General features: G+C 43.2%; 1 protein-coding gene across 1 annotated transcript in view; it reads left to right on the top strand.

The window, feature by feature from the left end:
• The first annotated feature begins 2,190 nt into the window (after positions 1 to 2,190).
• TNNT2 (troponin T2, cardiac type) overlaps positions 2,191 to 25,747 on the top strand; it is a 141,655-nt gene continuing 118,098 nt past the window's right edge. Inside the window, exon 1 of the mRNA XM_089654092.1 lies at positions 2,191 to 2,269. The gene's annotated coding sequence lies outside the window, so the exon portion shown is untranslated. The remainder of the gene's footprint in view (positions 2,270 to 25,747) is intronic.

Raw genomic sequence — 25,747 nt, forward strand, 5'->3', positions numbered from 1 at the left:
GTTAAAAAAAATCTGAAGAATATATTTAAAAAATATATATTTTTACATTTTTTTTCATACAATCTGTAATATATAAAAAATGCATTTGAACATGCAGTATATATATATATATATATATATATATATATATATATATATTTATTCACTACATGTTGAAATGTGTTTTTTTTATATTACAAAATATATTTAAAAATATTTTTTAAAAATATATATTTTTTAAATATATTCTTCAGATTTTTTTTTACATATAAATAAGTCATTTTAACATGTATTTTTACATATATTTGTAAATGCATTTAAAAAATGTAGATTTGTAGTTTTAAATTTATACATACTGTATATATGAAATGTATTTTTAAAAATATTTTTCATATATTTTGTAATAAAAACGCAATTCAACATACAGTATATATATATATATATATTGAAATATGTTTTGAAATATATTGAATATGGCCAAAATTGTAGTATTTCAAATATATGTCAATATATTTTGGAAGAATATTTTTAAAATATATTTCAAATATATTTTTCTTCCATATTGGTAAGTACATTCGTATGAACAAGGACTTGCAGTAGAATATTTTGGCCATTGCTCAGGTGTGGGGTCAGGATGTCTATGGTCATAATACGCTATAGTTCTCAGTGTATTAAAACCCATAAACAAACATGTAATATATTGTAGTTTACCAATCCATTTTGAGGCTGCATTAGTTTTCTTATTTTTTTTGATCGTGTGTTCCTTGAGTTCTGTGATTTTTCCTGATATGGTAGTATCCATTGTCTTCTGCTAGCAATGGTGGGGCCCATAAATAGTAGTGAATACTTGAAATTCAATGAAATTAAAGAGACAGACTGTGATACTGCTCAAAGCAAAGATTTCCTGATACAGAGGTGTAAAGGTGTCTGCATGCAGTGTCTCTAGAGTGCATGCAGTGTGTCTAGAGTGATGGCAGAACCGCTTGCTCACCAATCCTATGGACAGCACTGCCTCCTAGGAACAAAGTTCTTGCTCAGGCTCTTGGCTGGTTGCAGGGGTGTGCAGAGTTACCGCCTGATGGCCTGTCAGCGCAGTGAGCAGAGATGTACCTGTGAAGACCGAACAATGACAGTCCCAGTGCATAGATGCTGGTGTGACCCGGGTGTGGCAATTGGTGTTACCGTTGTGCTGAACTGATGTAATGAGTTCCACAGCAGTAGGCCAGCAATCTGTCTCTGGAGGAGAACAGCAGTCCCCGTGTTCAGCTCTGAATCCTATGCCAAGAGATTGAGCCAGTACCTTGCTTTACTTTAGAATATGTCTGCTTTCCTAGCATCCTCTTCATTCGCCAGCTCTCTGGTAGTGGCAGTTCAGTTAGCACTCAGGAATACAGTATGTATGGGTTATAGGACTACAGGTCACAAGACCCTCTGCTGTAGCAGTCCCAGTACTGGGCACTCGGGGGGAAAAGAATTAACCATAATCTCATCTGTAAATGTCCCAGAATGGCATAATGATATAACTAGCACCTGGCTACACATAAATAATAATGAACTGTATCTTTCTGATTTTAATTTACCATGTGTCTTGCAGTTTGTTTTGATGTTGATTGAACAAATGACATAACTGCATGGTCCAAGGAGAGCAGACTGAAAACAGAAAATACTCCTAGTAACTGCAAAGGGTACAATTAAAAGCAGTTGTATAGTAGAGTGGCATAACCTGAAAATATTAGTGGCAAAAGGGGGTTTTACACTTCAAAAGAAAGTCAGTAGGTAATGATACAATCAAAACAAGTACATATAAACCAATCTCACTGTAAGTAGCTATGTTTGCAATTTTTTTTAATACATAATGCCCTATCATACCAAATGCAGAAAAATATATCAGATAATTGAAATGCATATGAAACAAAATTTGGAGAAAAACAAGAGCCAATTAGTTACTATGCTTACATTATTCATTTCTTCCTTATCCAAAAGTCTTAGTTGGTATACAGTTCAGTATTCCTTATAAAGTCAGGATGTCTTCATAGATTCATTTACATCTTGTTCTTTTGACTATTAATGGTTCAACAAGAATATGCCTGTTGAGACTATGGATATACTTATATGGTGGAAACACCAGATTGTGAAGTAGTTTAGTGATAACCAGAAATAGAAACAACAAGCCAGCCTTAAAAGTATTGCCTATATTATCACTGACACTTACGCCACACAGTCCTGCGCAGGAGGTTTAAGATCTGCATGACCTCTTTTTAACGTCAAGCCTGTTAAACAACTGCTACAGGTAAGAAACCGCACTACATACTTTATCTTTAATACAAGATAATATATTACAAGAATATGCATATTTTCACTTTCAAGTCAAAGTACCATTGTCATTATAAAAACTATACCTTCTATCCTTTACTACTCACTATACTACTACTATAGTAATGAAATCTATGCTTTACAGTTATGGTTGAATGATCAGAATCAATTACTTAAATTGTAAATATGATTTTAGATTTATTTCAAAACACAAGATCTGGTATTAATACATTTCTCTCTCTCTCTCTCTGTATATATATATATATATATATATATATATAGATAGATAGATAGATATACTTTTTTTTCCTTTCTTTAGTGATCTATGATCTATTAGTACTATATTTGCTGTATTTGGTGCCTTTGACACAGTGAGCAACCTCTTTGTATATTGTGCAGCTAACCATCACTTTGCCTTTGTTTTAGTGAGACATGTCTTCTAACAGACTTTAATAAATCTAATGTTAGGGGCACCATACACGTTACAATCTAAACGTACAATCTTCAATCAACTTTAGACTTACCAAAATTGTAATATGAGAATCTATTTAATCTATCCAATCAATTTGTATCAAATCAGGCAGACTCTTGCACACTACCACTAATTGATCTAAAGGAAATTGTACAGATAGATTTTAATGAGTGTGGTGAGTTTTACATCTCATAGTCTCATAGTCTGAAAACGCTAAAATTTGGTGCTGAGAACTCTAAGGGATCTTGCACATGGGTTGGCTGAGCCCATTCAGCGTAACTGCTGGCATATTTCTTCTGCCCAGGTGCAAGGTATAGCCTTTAACTGACATGAACGGCTGTGCACTGCTGTACTCATGTATAGGCAAATATAAGTCAACATTTTAGCAGTAAATAAACATAATTTAAACTCAAAGGAAAATCATAAATGTTTTCACTGGAGATTTATTATGTCCATGTTAAAATTGTTTGTGACAATTCAGACAGTTACAAAACATTCTCAACAAATTTGGCCATGCAATGCATGGGATACAGACAATTAATTATTTATTTAGAAACAAGAATGGTAAAATATTGCACTCAAGATTGGTATGATTTAGCCTTGGTTCACCTCTATGCTGTTTGCCCATGGATGCGTTTGCTCACTAAACCACTAAAAACGCAGGAAAATGGTCACTGCACCTTTTTCAGAAAATGTACATGCAGGGATGCAGCACAGTGGCTAAATGGTTAGTACTTCCACCTGGCAGTACTAGGGTCGCTGGTTCAAATCCCAACCACGGCACCACTTGTCTGGAGTTTGCATGTTCTCCCTGTGCCTGTGTGGATTTCCTCCAGGTACTCCGGTTTCCTGCTACACTCCAAAGACATGCTGGAAGGCTAATTGGACCTTGTCTAAATTGGCCCTAGTATGTGTGAATGTAAGTTAGATTGTACACCCCTTGTGGGTTAGGGACTGATGTGAATGTACAATATATATGTAAAGTGCTGCGTAAATTGAAGGCGCTTTATAAGTATCTGTAAAAAATAAATGAATAAAATCGCATTGTTGTTGCCAGTGCAGGAACTGCGCTGCTGTTCCCAGTGAGTGGAGTGCCATTAGGATTAATGGTATCCCCGCACTTCTCCTCAACCGCATCGCCTTTTTTCTGTGAGTGCAGAAAGATGTGCAATTACACTCTCTCCCCAGCCCACATTAATGTGAACCTAGCCTAACCTACTAGCTTACTAAAACTATGGACTTACCTTTCAGTATTTTTATTTATATTTGGAAATAGTGCAGGGTTATTTTGCTGTCTATTTCACAAATGGGGAGATTTCCCCTCATATTCTGTCGTCATCAAGGCAGAGAATAAAGGGAACATGCAAAGGGGAAATGAGCATCAGTAACAACCTGAAAGAAGTTCTAAGCCTCTTCCACTTTATATGAAGCAAAAGAAAGCATCATATGTACAAATAGGAAACTGACAAGAAGCGTTTCCCTTGTATGTCAAACTTTAGAACTGTATGAAATAGTAAAAATTCTTTGAGCAATGTAAATTAGTCCAAAAGACATGTCTGATACAAATATAATTCCAAATAAAGTGAATCTAAAGCTAAAACATTTTTTATATTTTGGATTTGGAGTAGAAATGGTTAAATAATATTCATTTTTTCACAACAGAAAGAGCTCCAAAATTTAGGAAAATAAGGAAATTCCCTTTTAGACAGTTGTCTAATGGAGTGTTCAAATGGAAGATTTCCACTCAATAGGTCCTCTGGTGACAGCTCAAATATTTCATCTGATTCTTACTTCCAAAATAAACAATGCTATAATATGTAATATAATAAACAGAAAATGTGTATCTACAACCATAGCTAACTGTAGACTTGCTATGAAGTCAAAATAGAAGTGCAGTCTACGCTGAAGTGGAAGTTGGAATAATAGTTTATGTAATGTTATGTAGGCTAATAGTTTAGTCATCCATAGTGTTCCTTTATTCCCCTTTGCCAATTTTATACCTAGAACCACTGGTGTATTTACTGCACTTATGATTGCCAACAAGCCTGAAACATTTGTATGCAGTTTGGAATAAATGGAAAAATATAAATGCAGTTTCTGAATGTACAGCTGGCCATAGGGCATTAGGGAATTATTTGCAAAGCTCTACCTACTATCCCAAAACCCCTTATTAATGGAATTAGTCATGAAAATGAGACATGTAGTTTCCTTCTGTTTTAAGAAGGCTCTACTGTGAGCCCCCAAGGGTGGGCGAGTGGATAACTGTGGTGAACGAAATCAATGTCCTCCATGCTCGCCTAAGTACACTCATCGCATCAGGTTAACTGAGTGGACTTGGACAATCCTGGTTGGTCTGGATCAGGGAATGTCAGTGGTCTCAATCGTCCCCACACCCATATGTGTGTGTATGTATTTTTTTCTCTCTTTCCTTACCCTTCTCCCTCATGCATCTTGATCCCTCACCCTCTGTTTTCTTTATTTCTCCACTCTTCTTAAGCTGCCTGTGGGTCTGGACATTAAGCTGTTAATTGTATGCTTTTTGAAGCTAATGCTTACATGAGTTGCATCCATGTGTTGTAGATGGGCTTTGTCTCTGTCTTTCATGTTATGCCCTTTTTCATAGATATATAAAATGAGTAAGACAGCGGAACAATACCTAGGTGTTTTTTTCTTTACCTTATTGTCAATTACAATATTAGACCAGGATTGTACTGTCTATTTACCGCAGGTCGATATAATTACACTACAGGTTAGGTGGAACCTTCTACCTGGAGGATTACTCTATATACTTGATCCAGCTGACCTTTGTATGGATCCTGTTTATTGAACCTGTTCCGCCTGTATGTCATGTATCAAACTGATGGATTGTTGGATAACTTTTTTGTTTTGAATCAAACCTGTCTAGTTATCCTTTCTCATTGCTCCCCAAGTCTTACATCATAGAAACCATTGTTTTTATGCACAGAGCTGATTAAATGGCTCTTTAATAGTTTGCTATATTGTGCTAAATGCCAGTGGTTCTGGATGTACAGTATAGTTGGCTAAAAAGTAAAAAAGGAATAGTTCTGTTCCACCTCACCATAATCTGTCTGGCTATATAATATAAAGGCAATGGAGACAGTAGTCCTATAAATATTCTGCAGCACATTCCTGTAATTATACCCTGTAGTAGAGGGATAGATCTTAGCTCACTGGTAGCAAGAAGTTTAAATATTTCAGTGTGATAAGCAAGGAATGTTCCCTACCACCTTTGGAATAGTGTTCTGTCTAAAAGAAAAGCCATACAAGGAGCTGGAGTTACAGCAGGCTGATAACAAATGCTTTAATGGAAGGTATTCTTACACAGAAAAGGGCAGAGGAAGAAAAGGCTTACTCAAAGTGGGGTTTTTCTTTCTGTATTTTGAGAAATGGCTGGACTGGCTGCTTTCTTGTACAGATACAGATTTATAAAAAAAAATAATCAGTATCCCCTAGCACTTAATTAGTTAACTTAATTATTGTATACAGATGACCCTTGTTACCTGGTCAAAGACAAATCTCATGTGAAGATCCATTGCTTACTGCCATACAAAAATAAGTACTTTAATATGCAACAGGATTCATCTACATGGGACAGAAGAAGAAATACTGCTTCTGAACCAGCAAAAAAACATTAATTTTGATCAATGAACAGTTTATATCTGTGTTGCATGTGTGCATACTAGTATACCGCAGAATTAAAGAAGGGAACTACAAACATGGCCCAGAGCTAGACTGTTAGATGAGCACTTTGTGAGAAAAGGGGCTAAAAGACAATCAAGTTAGTAAGCCTAGGTTCACACTGCTGCAATCAGATTTTTTGTGCAACTTGGATGCGGTTTGCATTTTCTATGGAGCCAAAATAACGCAGGAACCTTTTTCAAGATTGCACAGTACTGTGTTGCATTGATGTGAATAAGCACAATTGAAAATAATGTCATTTCCCTTGTCATGTAATTTTGTGCGACTCAAGTTGCATCTAAAATCACACTGGTGTGAACACAGCCTAAACAAATATAAGGATTATAGAAACACACTTTGAATTTGCATAGGCTGAAATTATGGGTAATTTCAATATATACTTAATTCATAAAGCAGATATGGCCCAACCCAGTTACTGTGTTAGTTATTTCAGTTTTCAACTTTGTAAATGACTAGCATACAAGTTCTTTGTTTGCCTAAATATGCTAACCTATGATGGTGACTGCCATTGGTTGTTTTTCCTTCTGAAATGCTAACCACCTGGCTGCCATGCTCACTCTTTGGGGTTTGTTTACTAAAACTGGTTCACTCAGAATCTCGTGCACTTCTGCATAGAAATCAAATCAGCTTACAGCTTTTATTGCTAAAATTTAATTGAACAAGCTGAAGTTAGAAGCTGATTGGCTACCATGTGCAGTTGCACCAGATTCTGAGTGAACCAGCTGTAGTAAATAAATCCTTTTGTCTCCAATACTTTAACCACTTGCCCTCCTGAGGATTTACCCACCTTCCTGACCAAGCCATTTTTTGCGATATGGTGCTGCGTTCAACTTTAACGGACAATTACACGGTCATGCATGCATGCAATGAAATTTACGTCCTTTGTTCCCACAAATAGAACTTTCTTTTGGTGGTATTTGATCTCCTGTGGGTTTTTTACTTTTTGCGCTATAAATAAAAAAAAATACAATTTTGAGAAACAAACAATATTTTTACTTTTTGGTAATAAACATGTCCAATAAAAAAAATCAAATTTCATCATAAATTTAGGCCAAAATGTATTCTGCTACAAGTCTTTGCTTAAAAAAAAAATCCCAATATGTGTAAATTAATTGGTTTATGTGAAAGTTATAACGTTTACAAATGGCGATATATACTGGGATTTTTTTTAAAATTATTTTTATTAGTAATAGTGTAATCAGCAACTTATAGTGGGACTGCGGAACTGGCATTCTGACACTGGGGGGAACTGACGTGGTGTCACTGACATCCCTAGTGACACCAATATAGTGATCAGTGCTAATAAAAAGAACTGACACTGTACTAATGGCACTGGGCAGGAAGGGGTTAACATGTGGGGCGATCAAAGGGTTAACTGTGTGCTGTTTTCCTGTGGGCTCTGTGTGTGCTTTCAACTGTAAGCTCATTACTTTGCACGGCTCTGCTATGCAGAGCCGTGCAAAGTAGTGAGCAGGATCTGACAGGCGAGAGAACTGTATTGTTTACATACAGTTCTCTCCCTCCATCGGTAATATTCAAAATCACCGGGTGCTGGCGAGTAATCACCGTCCGGGACCTGGTGATTGACAACCAAGGCCAGATAGCAGCAAATAGCAGCGTAAATAATAATAATAAGTATAATAGCGTATATATGGCGGTACATATACTGGATTTTTTTTTTCACTAGTAATGGCGATGATCAGCGACTTATAGCGGGACACTGTACTAATGGCACTGGGCAGGAAGGGGTTAACATCTTGGGCTATCAAAGGGCTAACTGTGTGCTGTGTGCAGTTTCACATTATGTGCTGTGTTTGTGCTTCACCCTAAGCACACTGCTTTGTATGACTCTGCTATGCAGAGCCATACAAAGCAGTGTGCAGGAGCTGACAGGGGAGAGATCTATGTTGTTTATACACAGGTCTCTCCCTTTATTGGTAATACTTAGCAATCATCGGGTGCCAGTGAGTAATAACCAGCCGGGACTCAATGATTGACAGCCGAGGCCACGAATGCCTGCGTGCGCGCACCCCCTGCCCAGAAATGCAAAATCACGTATATATACGTGATTTTGCGCACCCCTGCCGCCCTGTAGCAGTATATCTGCTATAGGGCAACGGGAAAGCGGTTAAACGATAAGTTCACTTAAAAAATAATAATAAATGCACATTTTATGTGGGTACAAAAATGTGCATTTGTTAATTTGTTTCATAGAAGCCCGCTAAATAGAACATTTCCTATCAAATACTTACCATAATTTTCCTTTCCTGATGGACTCCATGGTAGCATATGTATGGGTTTACCCTACCTCCTCTCTAACTTTATAGGACCCCCACTCCCATACATTTTGGCTGAGAGCAAGAAGCCGTGTTCCATAACTAGCCTACTCATGATATTTGGGGGGGGGGGTACTCCTGATGCCATGGAGTCCATCAGGAAAGGAAAACTACGGTAAGTATTTGATATGACATTTTTAGTTTTCCTGACAGATTATGTTGCAGAATACGTGTGGTAAATAACTAGCCAAACACATGAGGGCAGGCAGTGCTGAACAGAAAGCTTTAATTTGAACTGTCAATCGACAGGACATTCAAACCAAAATTAACAGAGGATAAAGAAGCCAACTAAACACAATAATGAGCCATGAAGGTATTAATCGAGGATCATGAGGCCGCTCTGCAGACAACATCTGGTGCAACATGCTGTAAAGTCCCCCAAGAAAAATATACACTCTGGGTCTAGTGTGCTGTCAGTGCCTCCGGAGGAGCCAAGCCCTTTGCCCTGTATGCTTGTTGGATAGCTTGGGCAATCCATGACGCAATCGCCCTGGATGAGGCATGCTTCCCATTATTTCCTGCAAAGAGGATAAACAAGTGGTCCGAGTGTCTGAAAGAAGCTGTGGCTTAAAGGTAAAGTTTTAAGATCTCACCCACAACCAGGGGATGAAAGTTGGAGCTCCTGAACTCAGGCGGGACTATTTCCTGGTTCACATGAAAGATTGATGCTACTTTAGGATTTGAATCCGAAATAGAAATCAGCACTCCCCAATCCAGGAAGGACATTAGGAAAGGCTCCTTATGACCCAGGGCTCTGATTTCTGACACTCTTTTTGCCGATGTGATAGCTACAGGGAAAGCAGACTTGAAGGAGAGGTCTTTAATTGACAGAGACCTAGCATCTTCCGTAGCTGAACATGACAGTGAATTGAGCACAAAAGAAGATCCCATTTGGGGAATCTCGGTCTTCTCTGGAGCTTAAGCCTGGCCCAGTATACACATGTAAAGGCCAATAAGGCTGACACTTGTACCCTGAGGGAACTAACCGATAGGGCCAAATCTAAGCAGGACTGGAGGATGCCCAGAACATATTGAATTTCAGGATCACTACATGAAGCACCAGCTGCGGACATGAACTCTAAGAATTTAGACCAGATTCTTCCATATACTTTGTTTCTGCTCACTCTCCTTGCACTCATGAGGGTGGAGGTGACTCTGGAGGAACAGCCGAGGGCCTCCAACCTCCCCCTCTCAAGAACCAAACCAACAGTCGCAGCTGACCCAGGAAAGTATAAAGAATCAGACCTTGCAACAGAAGGTCCGGCCTGAGAGGCAGAGGTACCGGATTCTGGAAACTGAGCTGCCCTGGCAGGGGGAACCACAGCATGTTTGGCTAATAAAGAATCACTGCTACTATATCTACACCTTCTGATCTGAGTCTTCACAGAAACCTGAGGATGACTGTGAGTGGAGGAAGTGTATAGGCCTAGGCGGAACCTTCAGTGATCCATCAGAGCATTGTCCCCGAAGGCCTGGGGACACCGATTCCTGGTATAATACCTCCTGAGTTTGTGGTTGCATGCGGAGGCAAACAGATTGACTTCTGCTGGATTCTGTCTCTGGGAGGTCCAGAAGACCTCCATGTAGAGAGACCACTTGTTGTTGTCCAGTTAAACACTGGATAGAGAGTCTTCTTGACCATTCTGGTACATAGACCACTGACACATTGGCTTGAAACTTCTGAGCCCAGGACATAATTGTCTCCACCTCCCATAATAGAGAAAGTCTATGAGTCCCCCTTTGTCTCCTCATGTAGGAGACTGTCGTCGTGTTGTCTAGCCTTAAGAGCACTGATGCTTGCCTCATCAGGTGGTGAAAAGCTTGAAGGGCGCAGAAGACTGCTGCAGCTCCGGGATGTTTGACACGGTTGTATGAGAAGAAGTCCTCCAACTACCCTGAGCTACTTCCATCAGGCAGTGAGCACCCCACCCTGTACTGCTGGCATATGTTGTCATCGTGACCCAGAACAAGTATTACGTACCTGGTGATGGAGGCCAATGGAGAGAGTGCTTCCTTTGTGGCTAAGTTCTGGACTACCCTGAGTTGCACAGGTCGCCTGTAGGAGTGCTGGTTGGTGGTCCACTCAGAATCACAGCTGGTGCACGGAGATAGGTCTGCAGACAAGAGGTGCCTGTGCGTGGTATGCAAGCCCTTCTGGGATTTAGATGTTTACTGGCTAGTCGGTTTAAGCCAAGGTCAGGTACCAGACGGGAATCAGAGCAGATGTAGTCAGATGGGATAGCCAAGGTCATACATAGAGGAGCGAGAGAGAGAGTATCTGGAAGCCAATCCGAGGTCAGATCAGGGGTAAATCAGAGTAGACAGGTCCAGGAGCAAGCCGAGTCCGTAACAGGAAATCACAGGTCACAATCACAGGAAACAGGAACAAGGCACGGGGAGCTAGAGATCATCCAGCAACTTGAGGAAGTGATGAGCTTCCTTATAAAGGCCATCTTCTGCCATGGACAGGACCCTGACAGTGCCCCCTCCCCACCTGGGCCATCTTTTCAGGATACCTGGAACTAAATTCTTGGAGAAGCCTGGGGGCATGTACATTGCCCTTTGGTTCCCAGGAACTTTCTTCAGGTGGGTACCCCTTCCATCTGACCAGGTACTGGATTTGTCTTCCCCGCCTTCTGCAGTCCAGAATTGCTTCAACCTCGTATTCCGTCTCCTCCCCAACTGTTATCGGCGGAGGAGTTGGTTCTACTCTCCCTGGAAAAGGATCAGGAACATCTGGCTTGAGTAGGGAGATGTGGAAAACTGTGTGGATTTTGTATGATCCTGGAAGCAACAGCTCAAACACCACTGGATTGATTTCCCTCTTGATCCAGAAAGGGCCAATGTACCTTGGACCAAACTTACGTGACAGGCATTGGAGTTTTAGATTGGCAGCTGATAGCCAAACTTTGTCTCCAATCTTCAGAGGAGGGATTCCTCTCGTAGTGTTTCTTATAATCAGCCTGGGATTTTAGTATAGACTCTCGGAGGACTTTACAGTTGTTCTGTAGCATGGAGAGTCTGTCCTGTACTGGGGGTACCAAAGCTTCAGGAATGGTGTCAGGTATGAAGGAAGGGTGGAATCCATAATTGGCCCAAAATGGCGACTGGTTTGTAGCAGAATGGACTGAATTGTTGTAGGCAAATTCTGCCAATGGGAGTAGAGAAGCAGAGAAGCACTGTAAATATTGCTCCAAAGTCTGGTTCGTTTGCTCCGTTCGCAGGTTACTCTGGGGATGGTAGGCAGACGATAAGCAGAGTTCCACCTTCAGGGCCTTGCAGAGAGCTCTCCAGAACCTGGACGTAAACTGTACCCCTCAGTCTGAGACGATATTACTGGGCAGACCATGTAACCTGACAATCTCTTTGATGAAGGTTGATGAAGTCTCTGGTGCGGATGGAGTAGCCAGCATTGGTAAAAAGTGGGGCATCTTGGATAGCCGATCCACTACTACCAGAATGGTAGTAAACCCCTCCAAGTGCGGCAAATCCACAATGAAGTCCATTGCGACCATCTCCCAGGGACGATCAGGAATGGGCAGGGGCCTCAGTAACCCTTGGCTTTGTCTCCCTTGTTCCGCAGACACACTGTGCATGACTGTCTACAGTCATGATTCAAGTTGGCCCCCCAGAAAGATTGCTGGATTAGTTCCATTGTCTTACGGGCTCCAAAGTGTCCAGCCAGTTGATGGTCATGGAAAGCCCTGAAAACTTGAGACCTCACTTCTTGGGGTACAAAGATTTTGTCCTTGTGCCAAAGAAGACCATCCTGCCTTCTAAGCGAATCTTGTTCGGGTTCAGGACATAGTGCAGAGGCTTGCTTGATCCAAGACTTTAGGCTGGGTTGGATCAGCAAATCATTTTGGGCCGACAAAATGGTGCTGGGGGGAGAGGGCTCCTCTGGGTCCGGGAACATGCGGGAAAGGGCATCTGCCTTCCCGTTCTTGGATCCTGGGTGGTAGGTTATGTGGAAGTTAAACCTGGAGAAATATAAAGCCCATCTAGCCTGTCGAAGGTCTTAGGCACTTGGCGGATCTTAGATACTTTAGATTTTTATGATCTGTGAACATCATAATTGGATGACTGGCTCCTTCCAAAAGATATCTCCATTCTTTGAAGGCTATCTTAATCGCTAAAAGTTCCCTATCACCCACATTGTAGTTCCTTTCAGCTTGGATCAGTTTCCTAGAACAAAAGGCTATTGGGTGAAGCAGAACCTTTGGGCCCTGGCGCTGGGAGAGTATGGCTCCTGTAGCAACTTCAGATGTGTCCACCTACAGGATTAAGAGGAGTGTTGGCTCTGGATGCTGTAACACAGGAGCGGAGGTGAATTGATCTTTTAATTGCTAAAATGCTTTTTGAGCCTCCTGGCTCCAGCAAAAATGTGTATGCTGGCGGGTGAGTTGAGTAATAGGGGCAATGATTGTGGAAAATCCCTTAATAAATGTCTGATAGAAGTTGGCGAAACCCACGAATCTTTGGACCTCTTTCCTGTCTGAAGGTGCAGGCCAATCCAGGATAGCAGATACTTTCTGAGGGTAGATGGAGATTCCCTCAGTGGAAATTATGAGCCCCAGGAACTGGATGGACTGCTTCTCAAACTCACACTTCTCCGACTTGGCATACAAGCCATGCATCTTTAGAGTGTTTAGCACTTTCCTCATGTGATCACGATGGAGTAGAAAAAATTAGGATATTGTCCAGGTACACAATCACAAAAAAGCCAAGGTACTCTCTAAATATGTCATTCACAAAGTGTTGGAATGTAGCAGGGGCATTACATAGCCCAAACAGCATCACTAGGTACTAAAAATGTCTGAAGCATGTTCTGAAGGCGGTTTTCCACTCATCGCCCTCTTTTGTACGGACTAAATTGTAGGCCCCCTGTAAGTCCAATTTAGTGAACACTCGGGCTGTTTGAAATCTCTGAAACAACTCGGGCACCAGAAGAAGAGGATACCGGTTTTTAATGATAATTTTATTAAGTTCCCTGTAGTCAATGTGAGGTCTGAGAGACCGATCTTTTTTTTTCTACAAAGAAAATACCAGCCCTGGCAGGAAAGGAAGAGGGGCGGATGAATCCTTTAGCAAGATTCTCATCTAGATAGTGCCGGAGGGCTTTCAGTTCAAGTTCGGACAATGGGAAAATTCTCCCAAAAGGTATTTCTGCCCCTGGAAGTTACTCAGTTGGGCAATCGTAAGACCGATGAGAAGGCAATGTGTCGGCCTTCTTCTCATCAAATACGTCAAGGAAGTCGTGGTAGGCAGAGGGAACTGATTGACTGGCCTCTGGTGGAGGTTGGACTGAGAGACATACAGAAGAATTGGTGAGAGCAGGGTCACCACAGTGTTGTAGACAATATTCTGAAGAAAAGATGATTTCCTTCTTGGGCCAGTTGATTTGTGGGTTGTGGGCTTGCAAACAGGGTATTCCAAGGATGGCTGGAAACATGGGGGATCTGATCAAGTCAAAACGAATAAACTCCTGATGGCCAGAGTTCGTGGTTGCAAGAATAGGAATGGTTTCCTGGGTAACAGGTCCGGAACTCAGAGTAGTGCCATCCGCAAGTAAGACATCAAGTCTCTGTTTCTTAGGCAGAAGAAGGATGTGTAACTCCTTGGCCAATTGGATGTCTAAGAAACAGCTACAAGCTCCCGAGTCAATGACTGCCCGCAACTTGACATCCCTTCCAGCCACCTGCAAAGACATAGGGAGAATGACATGGGTGGTTAAAGTCCCGGTTAGCTGAAGGTATGAAGGATGGGGCTGGCTGGACTTACTTGGTCGTACAGGGCAGTTACGCAGGAAGTGGCCCCACACTAAAGACAGAGGTTTCCTTGCTGTCTGAGTAGCCTTTCTTCTGGGGTTAGGGCAGGTCGGAGAAGGCCGATTTGCATAGGTTCTACCTCCGAAGTGTTGATGGGTTGCTGAGCAAGGGCAGGTGCCGTTGGTCCTGGAACTTTTGGCAGAACCCAAGTGGGCCGAAAGGTCTGGGTACGCTCAGCGAGTCTTTCCCGTAGATGCTGATCCAACTGAGTAGCGAGCAGGATAAGGTTCTCCAAGGAGGAGGGAGCTTCCACCCTAGCTAATGCGTCCATGAGGGACTCGGACAGGCCTAGGCGGAACTGGTACTTCAATGCTGCATCATTCCAACCGGTGTCTGCAGACCATTTACGGAACTCCACTATGTAGTCCTCCACAGGCTGCCCACCTTGTAGCAGAGCATGGAGGGTGGACTCAGCAGTGGAGGTCCTCTGGGGGTCATCATAGAGGGCAGCCATGGCTTCAAAGAATTCACTCCTGAATTGAATGCTGAGCTCTTTTGTTCCAGAAGACTATGTGCCAAAGTCTGAGGTTCTTCAGACAAGAGGGAGATGATGAACCCGACCTTGACTGCTTCCAGAGAAAAGGTCCTGGGTTGCAGAGCAAAATATAATTCACAGGCATTCTTTAAAGCTCTGAACTTACGTCGATCCCCGAGAAAACGTTCAGGAGTAGGAACTCTGGGTTCCAGAAGTGGTAACACTATAGCAGGAGTGGAGGCAGGAGACTGATTGGCAGGTGTGGCTACTGGGTTGGAACTGGCGGAGGGATCCTGGTCCACGGAAGTAGAGAGGGAGTGAAGACGCCCTTCTAGCTGGAAATATTTAATTTAAAATAAAACTTGCAACCAGCATATTTTTATACAAAAATACAAAATAATAAATACATTAACCATACTTCTGGCAAAATAACGCCATTCTAGCTGGAAGTATCCTTGCTGTAGATCCTTCACTGCTTGGGTAAGTGCTGTCATCTGTTGGCACAGGGCCTCTAGTGAGGAAGCGCCTCTCTCGGCTTCGGACATAGTGGCTGGATGATACTATCACGTACCTGGTGATGTAGGCCAATGGAGAGAGGGCTTCCCTTGCGGCTAAGTTTCGGACTCCTCTGAGAGTGGGACAGCGGGAGTCAGGCCCAAAGTTGCACAGGTCGCCTGTAGGAGTGCTGGTTGGTGGTCCACTCAGAAGCACAGCTGGTGCACGGAGATAGGTCTGCAGACAGGAGGCGCCTGTGCATGGTATGCAATCCCTTCCGGGATTTAGATGCTTACTGGGTAGTTGGTTCAAACCAAGGTCAGGTACCAGGTGGGAATCAGAGCAGACGAAGTCAGATGGGATAGCCAAGGTCATACACAGAAGAGAGAGAGAGAGAGTATCCGTAAGCCAAGCCGAGGTCAGATCAGGGGTAAATCAGAGTAGACATGTCTAGGAGCAAGCCGAGTTGGTAACAGGAAATCACAGCTCACAATCACAGGAAACAGGAACAAGGCACGGGGAGCTAGAGATCATCCAGCAACTTGAGGAAGTGATGAGCTTCCTTATAAAGGCTGTCTGGCACCAAACTGAGGCTGATGCATGCAGAGTACTAGAAGAAATGCCAGATCTTCCAGAACTTCTGCCGTGGACAGACCCTGACAACAAGAGGGCAATGGAGTGGCAATTAAGCAGGTTCCCCTGCTGTAGCCACCATAACAGGCTCTATCTCATGACAGAAGATATGTAGATAACTTGGTCTCTGTTTCTTGGCCTCCCTTTGGAAGGGCTGCATCCTCCACAGCACCCACTTGACCATCAGAGCCGTAGACACCATAGTGCTGGTAATCCTTAGACTCTAAGAGGCTTGCAGATGGGAGGAAGACAGTGCAAGAGAATTCTGCTCTGGATCACTTTGATCTTCTCTAGAGGTAGGGTAATATTTCTCTTGATTGTATCACATTGAGGCCCAAAGTACACCAGAGACTGGGTGGGCTCGAGGTGGCTTTTCTCCAGATTTAACAGCCAACCGTATTCTTGAAATGTGGAGATAACCTGGGATCTGTGCTGCAGAAGCTGCTCCTTGCCCTGTGACAGCAGAAGGAGATCATCCAGGTAGTGGTGCAGGTGTACACCTCTTGTCCTTAACAAGGCCACTGTGGTTAACAAGACCTTGGAAAGCAGGCTGGGTGATGTTGCAAGCCGAAAGGTACTGCAGATGATTTTGACCTACAGCAAACCGGAGGAACTTGCAAAAGTCTTCTGGTATGGGCACATGAAAGTATGCATCTTTTAGGTCTATAGAGATGAGTCAGTCGCCTGGCTGGACCGCCTGTTGGATTGTGGACAATGTCTCCATCTTGAGATTCTCCTTTTTGATTAATTTGTTTAAGTGAGTGAGGTCTTTGACAGGTCTCCACGAGCCATTTTTCTTCATGACCATAAAGAGGGGCGAGTACATGCCCTGAAATTTTTCACACTCTGGCACTGGCACAGCTGTGCCTTGCGCCATCAGTGTATCTATGTAGGATAAGAGTATTTGCTTTTTTTCCCTCGGAGAGAGGTAAATCCATATGGGTGAATCTGAGATGAGGGACCTGAGGACCTGAGGATACCATTTTGATGGGCCAATAGTCTGAGATTGAGGCTGCCCAGACATGCCAAAAGTGGAGCAACCGTGATCCCACCTGACTTGTTTGAGCGGGCCCAATCTTACACAGACTTAGCAACCTCTCGGCTACCTGGGGTTAGCGGATTTGTGAGGGGATGAATGCCTCTTCTCCAGTTCTTCCTGATCTGCTGACCTGGTCTATAGAAGCATGCTTCTCTAGCACATTCAGAGCTTTGTCTCCTGACCTGTACCTTTACCTGGCCTAGCAGGTGCTGGTCCTGAGGTAAAAAACCAGACCTACCACCTGTGGCTGGGCTATCACACTGTCCAGTTTATTTCCAAAAAGAGAAGCCTCTTCAAAAGGGATCTTACACCATACCTACTTAGAGGCGGGGTCAGCTAGCCGAGGCCACAGCCATAACGCTTAGCTTAGCTGTAACTGAAGAGAGGAAAACTTATGCTACCAAGAGGATGATATCGATAGAGGCCTCACCAAGGAAAACCGATGCCATCTTCAGCTCCTGAATGGTAGAGTTTCTGGCCGTATCTTCGGAAACGCTCTTCAACACTATATCATATTCTCTGTCCACACTTCCATATCTTTTGACATGGAAGCAAGAGCTAAGGCTGGCTTACAGGCCAATCCAGCCGATATATACACTCTCCTGAGGTCCAAATCGATTTGCCTGTCAAGGCCATCCTTAAAGGATACAGCATCATCCAAAGGCAGCGTGACACGTCTTGCTAACCTCATCACAGCTGCATCAACTACAGGGGTGGCTTCACCTCTTCTTCCTTAAAAGGATAGAACTTGGCTTCTTACTTAGTAAGGAAGTCTTTCTTTTGACCTTGCACCACTCATCCGTAATGATATCCCTTATTTCTGCTAGCAAAAGGGAAATTAGCCTCTTCCCTTTGCTCTTTAATGGCTTTAACCAGAGGTATAACCATGGCGAAATCAAAGCCTGCATAAATATCATCTCTTTCCACCTCCTCACTATCTGGGGTTTCCAAGGAGGGATGGCTTGGCTGCGAAGGTACAAGCTCCTCGAGGTTCTCTTTAGGAGGGGAACAAGCCAGACTTGCTGACTGACTCTGCGTGTGTCCTGTAGCCCATTCTCTGAGGGATTCCTGCACCACACGCCTAACCAGAGACTCCATCTGCTGGTTACCACCCTCTCTTTATCCAATCGCCCGGGCGTAACATGGCTCACAGAGAGACTTGCCCCCAGGGGCCTGAGTCCCACATCCCCAACAGTCTCCATCCCTGGAGTGGCTCATATGGTGGTGGGTGAGGTGTCTGAAGGAGGACTCTGAGTTTCTCCTAGGGTGCCCAGATCTTGCTGGCGACCCATGGCATCTTGATCTGGAAGAGGAATGAACCTGACACAGACTAGGCAAATATCTGTCATCTCATGCTGCATGCTGCCGATCAGACCTGGAAGGGCTAGCGCAAATAAAGGAAAGGAAATACACAAAGAGAGTCACTAACAAAGAACCTCTTCATCCCTCAGCAAAAGGGAAGAAACAGGAAAAAGATAAAACTCCCCTTCCTACCTATTGCATAAGGGCTGGCCACAAGGGGGCTGTGATATATCCATAGTGTGGCAACTAAACGGATGGACCACCTTCAGCAGGGGAAATAGAGCCAAGGCATTGTTGGTTATGTGTTATAGAAGACACTGGTAGTGATAGCAGAATTCAGGCTTTACTTGTGTGGCTTAAGTTACAAACATATAGAGCACATTGCATCAGACTGTATAACAGACTCATTACTTCCTGAAGAGATGATAGAGAAGAATAAAGAAGCAGCAAGTTTTACACATACACAACTAGTAACCTTTAGCGTACAGTGCCATCTACTGGTCAAGTGATATTACCACAGAATACTGTATATAGTACATTATAGTACATGCTGTTGCATTCCCAACACCCCTTCTCAATGGCATGTGCATAATTATATGACATTTAGTCTCTTTTGTAGAAAACAATAACGTTCCCTTGTTTTTGGATAATCTGGTTCCATTGGTGTTTTCACTTCCTTTGCATCTTGCATGTGAAACTGTTCTAACATTTCTGTAATTTTCTGACTTTGGTTAAGAAAATAGCTTCCATCCTCTTCCCGCTCTATTTGAATTCCTAGGTAGTGAGTAATGTTCCCCAACTCTTTAATTTCAAAATTTTGTTTCAGTTTCTGAACTATTTGGTCATAGTCCCCTTCTTGTTCAAAACACGTCAAGATGTCATCGACGTATATTAGGATGTATGTCCATTTGTTCTCTTGATTCTTTGAATACAGACATGGATCTACTTTACTTTTTGAGAACCCTTCCTTTCTGAGTATTTCGTTCACTTTTTCATTCCATGCTCTCGCCGCTTGCTTGAGCCCGTAGATGCTCTTTTGCAGTTTGCATACAAGGTTCTTTTCTTTCTCAAATCCCGGTGGCTGTTCCATGTACAGATCCTCCTTGATGTCTCCATACAAAAAGGCAGTTTTGACATCTAGATGCTTTACTTGCATTCCCTTTCCGGCAGCAATACTAAGGAGTGTTCTTATAGTAGAATGTTTCACAACTGGAGCAAATGTCTCATCGTAATCTTCTCCAAATTTCTGGGAGTATCCCTTGGCAACTAATCTTGCTTTGTATCTATGGATGTTTCCTTCTGTATCATATTTCACTTTAAAAGTCCATTTGCGGGGGGCGTGTCCAAGATGGCGACCGGACGAGTCGCATGACCGGGAGCTCCGGCGGGATTCCTCTCCAACCTCGGGCATCCAGGTCGTATAGGAGGGCGGGGGCGAGCGGGTTACTCACCCGTCCCTGCTGCAGTGCGGCTGGGAAGTCTTGAGCGCTTCGGGCGCCGTCCTGCGGTGACGACCCGGTGCGGCCTGCTGCGGCCAGGTGCAGCCGCGGCATCCTCCTACGGATCAGCTGGTGGTGGTGAGACGGGAGCGGGAAGGGGGACGGCTGGTCACCCCCCCTTCCGCGCGTGCAGGGAGCAGCTTACTTGTCTCCCCTCTGGGTCTGGCGATCCGCGCCGGACGGGCATCATCATCTTCCTCCCTCCCCCCCATAAGTGACACAGGGGTGGTGAGGCCTAGTGCGGCCCAGTGAGCACAGATCCTTCACCACCAGAGCACAGATTGGAGGTGATCCTAATCACGGTCAGCGCACTACCCAGGCACCTATACCTCCTCCCAAAGTCTTCTGTCAGTAGTCCAGGGTCCATCGGGGCAGCCCCCACACAAACCCAGGGACCACCGGCACATGGTAGAGGCCCTGCTATAGCCCACACAGGCTATATACACATAGGCCTGAAGATTCTTCCCCTGTAGATTCATATAGAGAGACGACAGTGATAATCACTATATCCACACAGCAATATTCAGTGTCTCCCCTGATTTGCTTATCCTCCCCAGCCCGTAGAGGCTTTCAGTGCGAATTAGGGCGTGTTTGCATCTACCTACCCACATCTTCATTTTCCTGTTTTGGGGGTTCCAGCATGACCCCAAAGAAAATGGCAACTTAATACCCTGAGCCTTGACACACGTAGGTGGGGCTACGCTTACATGACAAGGAATCGCTGCTAAAATGGGGAAAGCAGACAGGAAAGCTAACACTCCTCGCTCCAGATCCCCACGCCGTACAGGTGGTCCTGCTAATCGAGGCATCCCGGAATTATTCCGTTCTCTCACTCCGGATCAAACAGATTCTTCCACCCTTGCCTCCCCACTACATTCGCCTGCAAAAGAAATTACCTCGCAGCCAATGAGCTTGTCAACAGCTACTGCAACTGGACGCTCTGATCCTCCCCCTCTCACCATGGGGGATTTGAAAGCGATTGCATCAGATATTAAAGGGACCCTTTCTACGGCGATAGCTGAGTTACATATCGACATGCAGGCAGTGGCTCACAGACTGGACGCAGTAGAAGACACAGTTCATATGCAAGGTCTTGCTTTTCATGATATGCGCAGGCAGGTTGACTCGCACACCTCGCACTTAAGAGAGCTCGATCGTCACATTGAAGACCTGGACAATAGGGGTAGACGACATAACTTAAGAGTGCGCGGTGTGCCTGAAGCAATAGAGCCTAGCCAATTAACCCAAGCTATTTTATCTATCTTTAATGATCTTTTAGAAAGGCCGCATGAATCTCCAATTGAGTTTGAGCGCCTACACAGGGCTTTGCGTCCTAAAGGCAGAGATTCTGACCCACCGAGAGATATAGTTTGCTGTCTCGTCGACTTCCGCCTTAAAGAGGATATTTTACGCAGAGCTCGAGACAAACAACGCTTGCTATACCAAGACGTTGAAATCAAATTGTTTCAAGATCTCTCCCATCTCACCCTGCAACGCAGGAAAGACCTGCGCCCTCTTCTAGATATACTTCGCTCTAAAGGTATTGCCTACCGTTGGAAGTTCCCGTTTGGCCTCTCTGCAACACATTTAGGGAGATCTGCTCTCATGAGATTTCCGGAAGATCTTGCACCATTCTGTGAAACCATGAATATCCCACTACCGGTCATACCTAATTGGTCCAATGACTCTATTCAACAAGTGCAACTAGATGAAGGCCCCATGGAGGCACAGTCTAATGGCCTCTCTACCGGAGACAGACGACGCAAATCATCTCACCAAACCTCAACTTCTCCGGTATGTAGAAGGCTCATTACCGGCGACAGTCTACCATCTTCACCTGCGCACCGCAAGGCACGTCATGAATGACTTCTCCTTGTTATCACTTCTCAATGCTTCTGAGTAAACACTCCCCCGTACCCTGAAGCTGCTCTACTGGTGGATCGTATGCGTTTAGGGGAAAGAAAAAGGAGAAAGAAAGAATTGTTTTTTTTTTGTTGTTTTCTCTTTCTTTCTCTTTTCTGTTGATTTTAGCCAAGGTTCCATTATACGCTTTATTTGACATCATTCATACTTCTGAAGCCTGGACTTAAGGGTATGTGTATCGCATCACATTGTCAAATTTTATATGTATACTGTCTATCTGTGGTAAATATTGGTTTTGTTGGCATATATCAGCTAAGGTATCCTAGTGTGTGATCAAGAAGAACGAGGTGGGGATAAGTTTACTGGTGGCCTTGATTGTGCACCTATGGGTGTTAAAGATTATCTGCTTGGTCGGTATGGGTCTACCACATTACCTTACGAACCCTGCCGGTTACAGGAGTGAAGTTAGGCTTGGGTTCCGGGGACATGGGCTAGGCCCTCTTTTGGATTGTTACCTTCCTCTCCAAATCCCAATGTAGGGGTAAATGGTGCACTTGGATGGGGAGTCTCTGGGATCCTAGGTTTTGTGTTTCTTAGGATCATGGTTTCGCAATGTTCCTTGTCATGATCTTGGAAACAGATTCTGTGGGAGCATTGAGATTTCCGGATTAGCCTTTACATTTATTTTACCTATCCTTAAGGTGGCAGGGGATATTGGCTTACGCAGATCAATCTCGTAATATGTTGTGTCTCTCGCTCCTGCTGTACCTTGAGAGATGATATAATGGGGTTGATTCATAGGACTCAATGCCATTTTTTTTGTACCATTATACAAACCTTCCTCTGACCCTTCTCTTATAGTTGGATCAAGGTAGACAAAGTATACGTTTGATACTCGCACTATTCCTTCGCTCTTCCTAAATTGTTCTCTCCCTACATAGCATTTGGAATACCTTAATTGCCAATGTGGTTTCTGACAGGTTACATACCCTCTATCTAGCTATGATTATGATGGTGTTTTAGATTTGAAATTTGGGATCGTTCTATTTGATATTCTCGTTTATAGTTCACTATGTAGACGGGTCCAACTTGGCCCTACACAGTTACCTGCTTTGACTTGGAGCTTGTGTTGGGTCACGGATCGTGGACTCTTCCCCTCTAATAACCTATCTATGTTTAGTGGGTGGTGGGGAGTGAGGCACTAAACAAGTTTCCTCGTTTGGAACTAAGATCTACATTGTATCTGGGAAAGGGTGACTGACAATGTTTGGTCGGTGACCTACTTCCTAGAACAATCATAAGTGATGTTATTGCTACTGTTATGCACTGTTTCATGTAAAGTAAATATCAGTAGTTGAAATGCATATGGCCTATGATGACCACTTTCAAGTGACTCACTTACTTAATAGGCACGGTTTAATGTACCTTTCAGGTTAAGACAGTTTAGAGATTACTTTATGGTCAACTGATGACATAACTTATCAATACTTAAATTTATGGTTCACGCAACTGAACTTTACATTTTCTGGAGCTGGCCAAAGTTTTCTGATGTATATCCATAACGTACAGGTCTTATCCTTAGATATGCACTCTCTCCCATACCTAACATTACACATCTTTGTTTATGAGCCTTGATGTGGTCTAGGTGCTTACCTATAATATTTTGCTTAATATGCTGTTACTTCTATTACTTCTAGTCTGCATACTCCCCCTGTTACACACCTCTCATCTCTCGATACAAATTAGCTACTTCCCACCTACGTATATGTGTCAAGGACGCCTCATGTTGGATTATTTCCCCTCTACACCTTTTTATTCAGGAGAGTTTGGCCTCTTTCAGATTGTACTTAACATTGCCAATTCGGCCGTCTCTGGGTTTGACACTTCTCCGACTGTACTTTCAGACTCCCAGCTATCATATTGCTAACAACTAAGTATTGGGAGCTGTATTATGAGAAAGAATAGCTGGACTATTCTGCCTCTGGATTCTAGTCTTTACAGGAAATTGAAAGAAGATAGCTCAATACATGAATATGGGTTTATATGACATACACCTGACACTTCTCTTCTTCTTTGCCACATTCCTTGACTCTTTTCCGTAATAACTTCTCCTCTTCTCCAACATTCTGAAACTTTCTACTAGCCTTTTTCTAATCTGTATACTAGTCTCTTTCCCCTCCTCATCACCTTCCCTGCCCTCCCTTAACCCACCCCCCTCTATACCCCCCCTCCCTCCCCCCCCCTTTTTTTTTTTTTTTTCTCTCTCTCTCCCTGCTGCTGTGATACTCATCTGGTATACTTATAGCCCTTAAGCAACCCTTTTGGGTAAATGACATGATGACTACTAACCACATATCTAATCGGTCGACTCGTACACTCTCCGTGGCCTCTCTTAATGCAAGGGGCCTAAATATACCTGAAAAACGTTCGCAACTTCTCACTTATATGAAAAGCCTTCATGCAGATGTGCTCTTTATCCAAGAAACTCATTTTCGGGCAGACCAAGTCCCTAGATTCTCAAATATTCACTATCCCACGGCATATCATTCAGCTAATGCGGAGGTGAAGGCCAAAGGGGTATCCATTTTACTCTCTAAAACGCTCCCGTTTGAACTTACTGAATCGCTCGAGGATCCTGAGGGGAGGTTCCTTTTTCTCAAAGGCACCCTCTTTAATAAACCACTTACCTTAGTCAACATTTACAGTCCCAATACAGCACAGGTATGTTTTTTTCGTAAAATCGCCAAGTTACTTGCTACGTTTCAATCGGGTATCTTGATTTTTGGTGGCGATTTTAATGTAGCGCTGAATCCATTGGAAGATACCTCCTCAGGGGTCTCATCCATTCCATTCAAAGCACTTAAACAAATAAAAATTGAACTGAAAGATCTTCTCCTACATGATACCTGGCGTACTCTTCACCCATCAGGCAAAGACTATACATTTTATTCTGCTCCTCACAACCGCTATTCTAGAATAGACTATTTCTTCCTCTCGCAAAACGATCTATATACCCTGAAGTCTGCCTCGATCGAACCAAAGATCCTTTCGGATCATCATCCAATTATGATAACCTTGCAATTTCCGGATACACCAGGTATTTCCAAAATATGGAGACTGGACCCATTTCTCCTTACGGATGCATCGGTTGTCCCCCAGATCCGTGATGCCCTGAAAAACTATTTTCAGGAAAACACATCCATGGAAACGTCCCCTCTCATACGGTGGGAAGCACACAAATGTGTGATACGTGGTCTTCTAATGTCTATCTCAGCAGCACGAAAACGTCAGGCTCTAGCATCGTGCAACTCTTTATTGCATAAAGTTCGTACACTTGAGTGCTCTCATAAACGATCAATGGCCTTAAGATGCGCTACTGAGCTAGAGCACGCACGTAAACAACTCCGCGAGTTAGTGGAAAAGAAAACGAAACGCAATTTTACTCTACAACAAAAACTTTTCTATGAACATGGCAATAAGAGTGGAAAATTTCTTGCCCGGGCTTTACAATCTAAAAAAGCTGCTCGGCACGTATATCTGCTCCATTCTAAATTTGGTAACTCACTGAAATCGTCGTCGGATATTGCGAAGGAATTTGAGGAGTATTATTTTAACCTTTATAACTTACCCCTACCATCCAAACCAACAGGTGATACTAGGCCACGTAAGACCATTATACAGCAATTCCTTAAACAATATCTTCCTAAATCGATATCTAGATCACAAGTGAAGGATTTAGAGGGAGCTCTGACGTCGCATGAACTACAACAAGCTATTACGCAATTGAAACCGG

The sequence above is a fragment of the Staurois parvus genome, unplaced genomic scaffold, assembly GCF_062004578.1.
Source record: "Staurois parvus isolate SC_StPar_1 unplaced genomic scaffold, SC_StPar_1.0 ptg000744l, whole genome shotgun sequence".
NCBI classification, from domain to species: Eukaryota; Metazoa; Chordata; class Amphibia; order Anura; family Ranidae; genus Staurois; species Staurois parvus.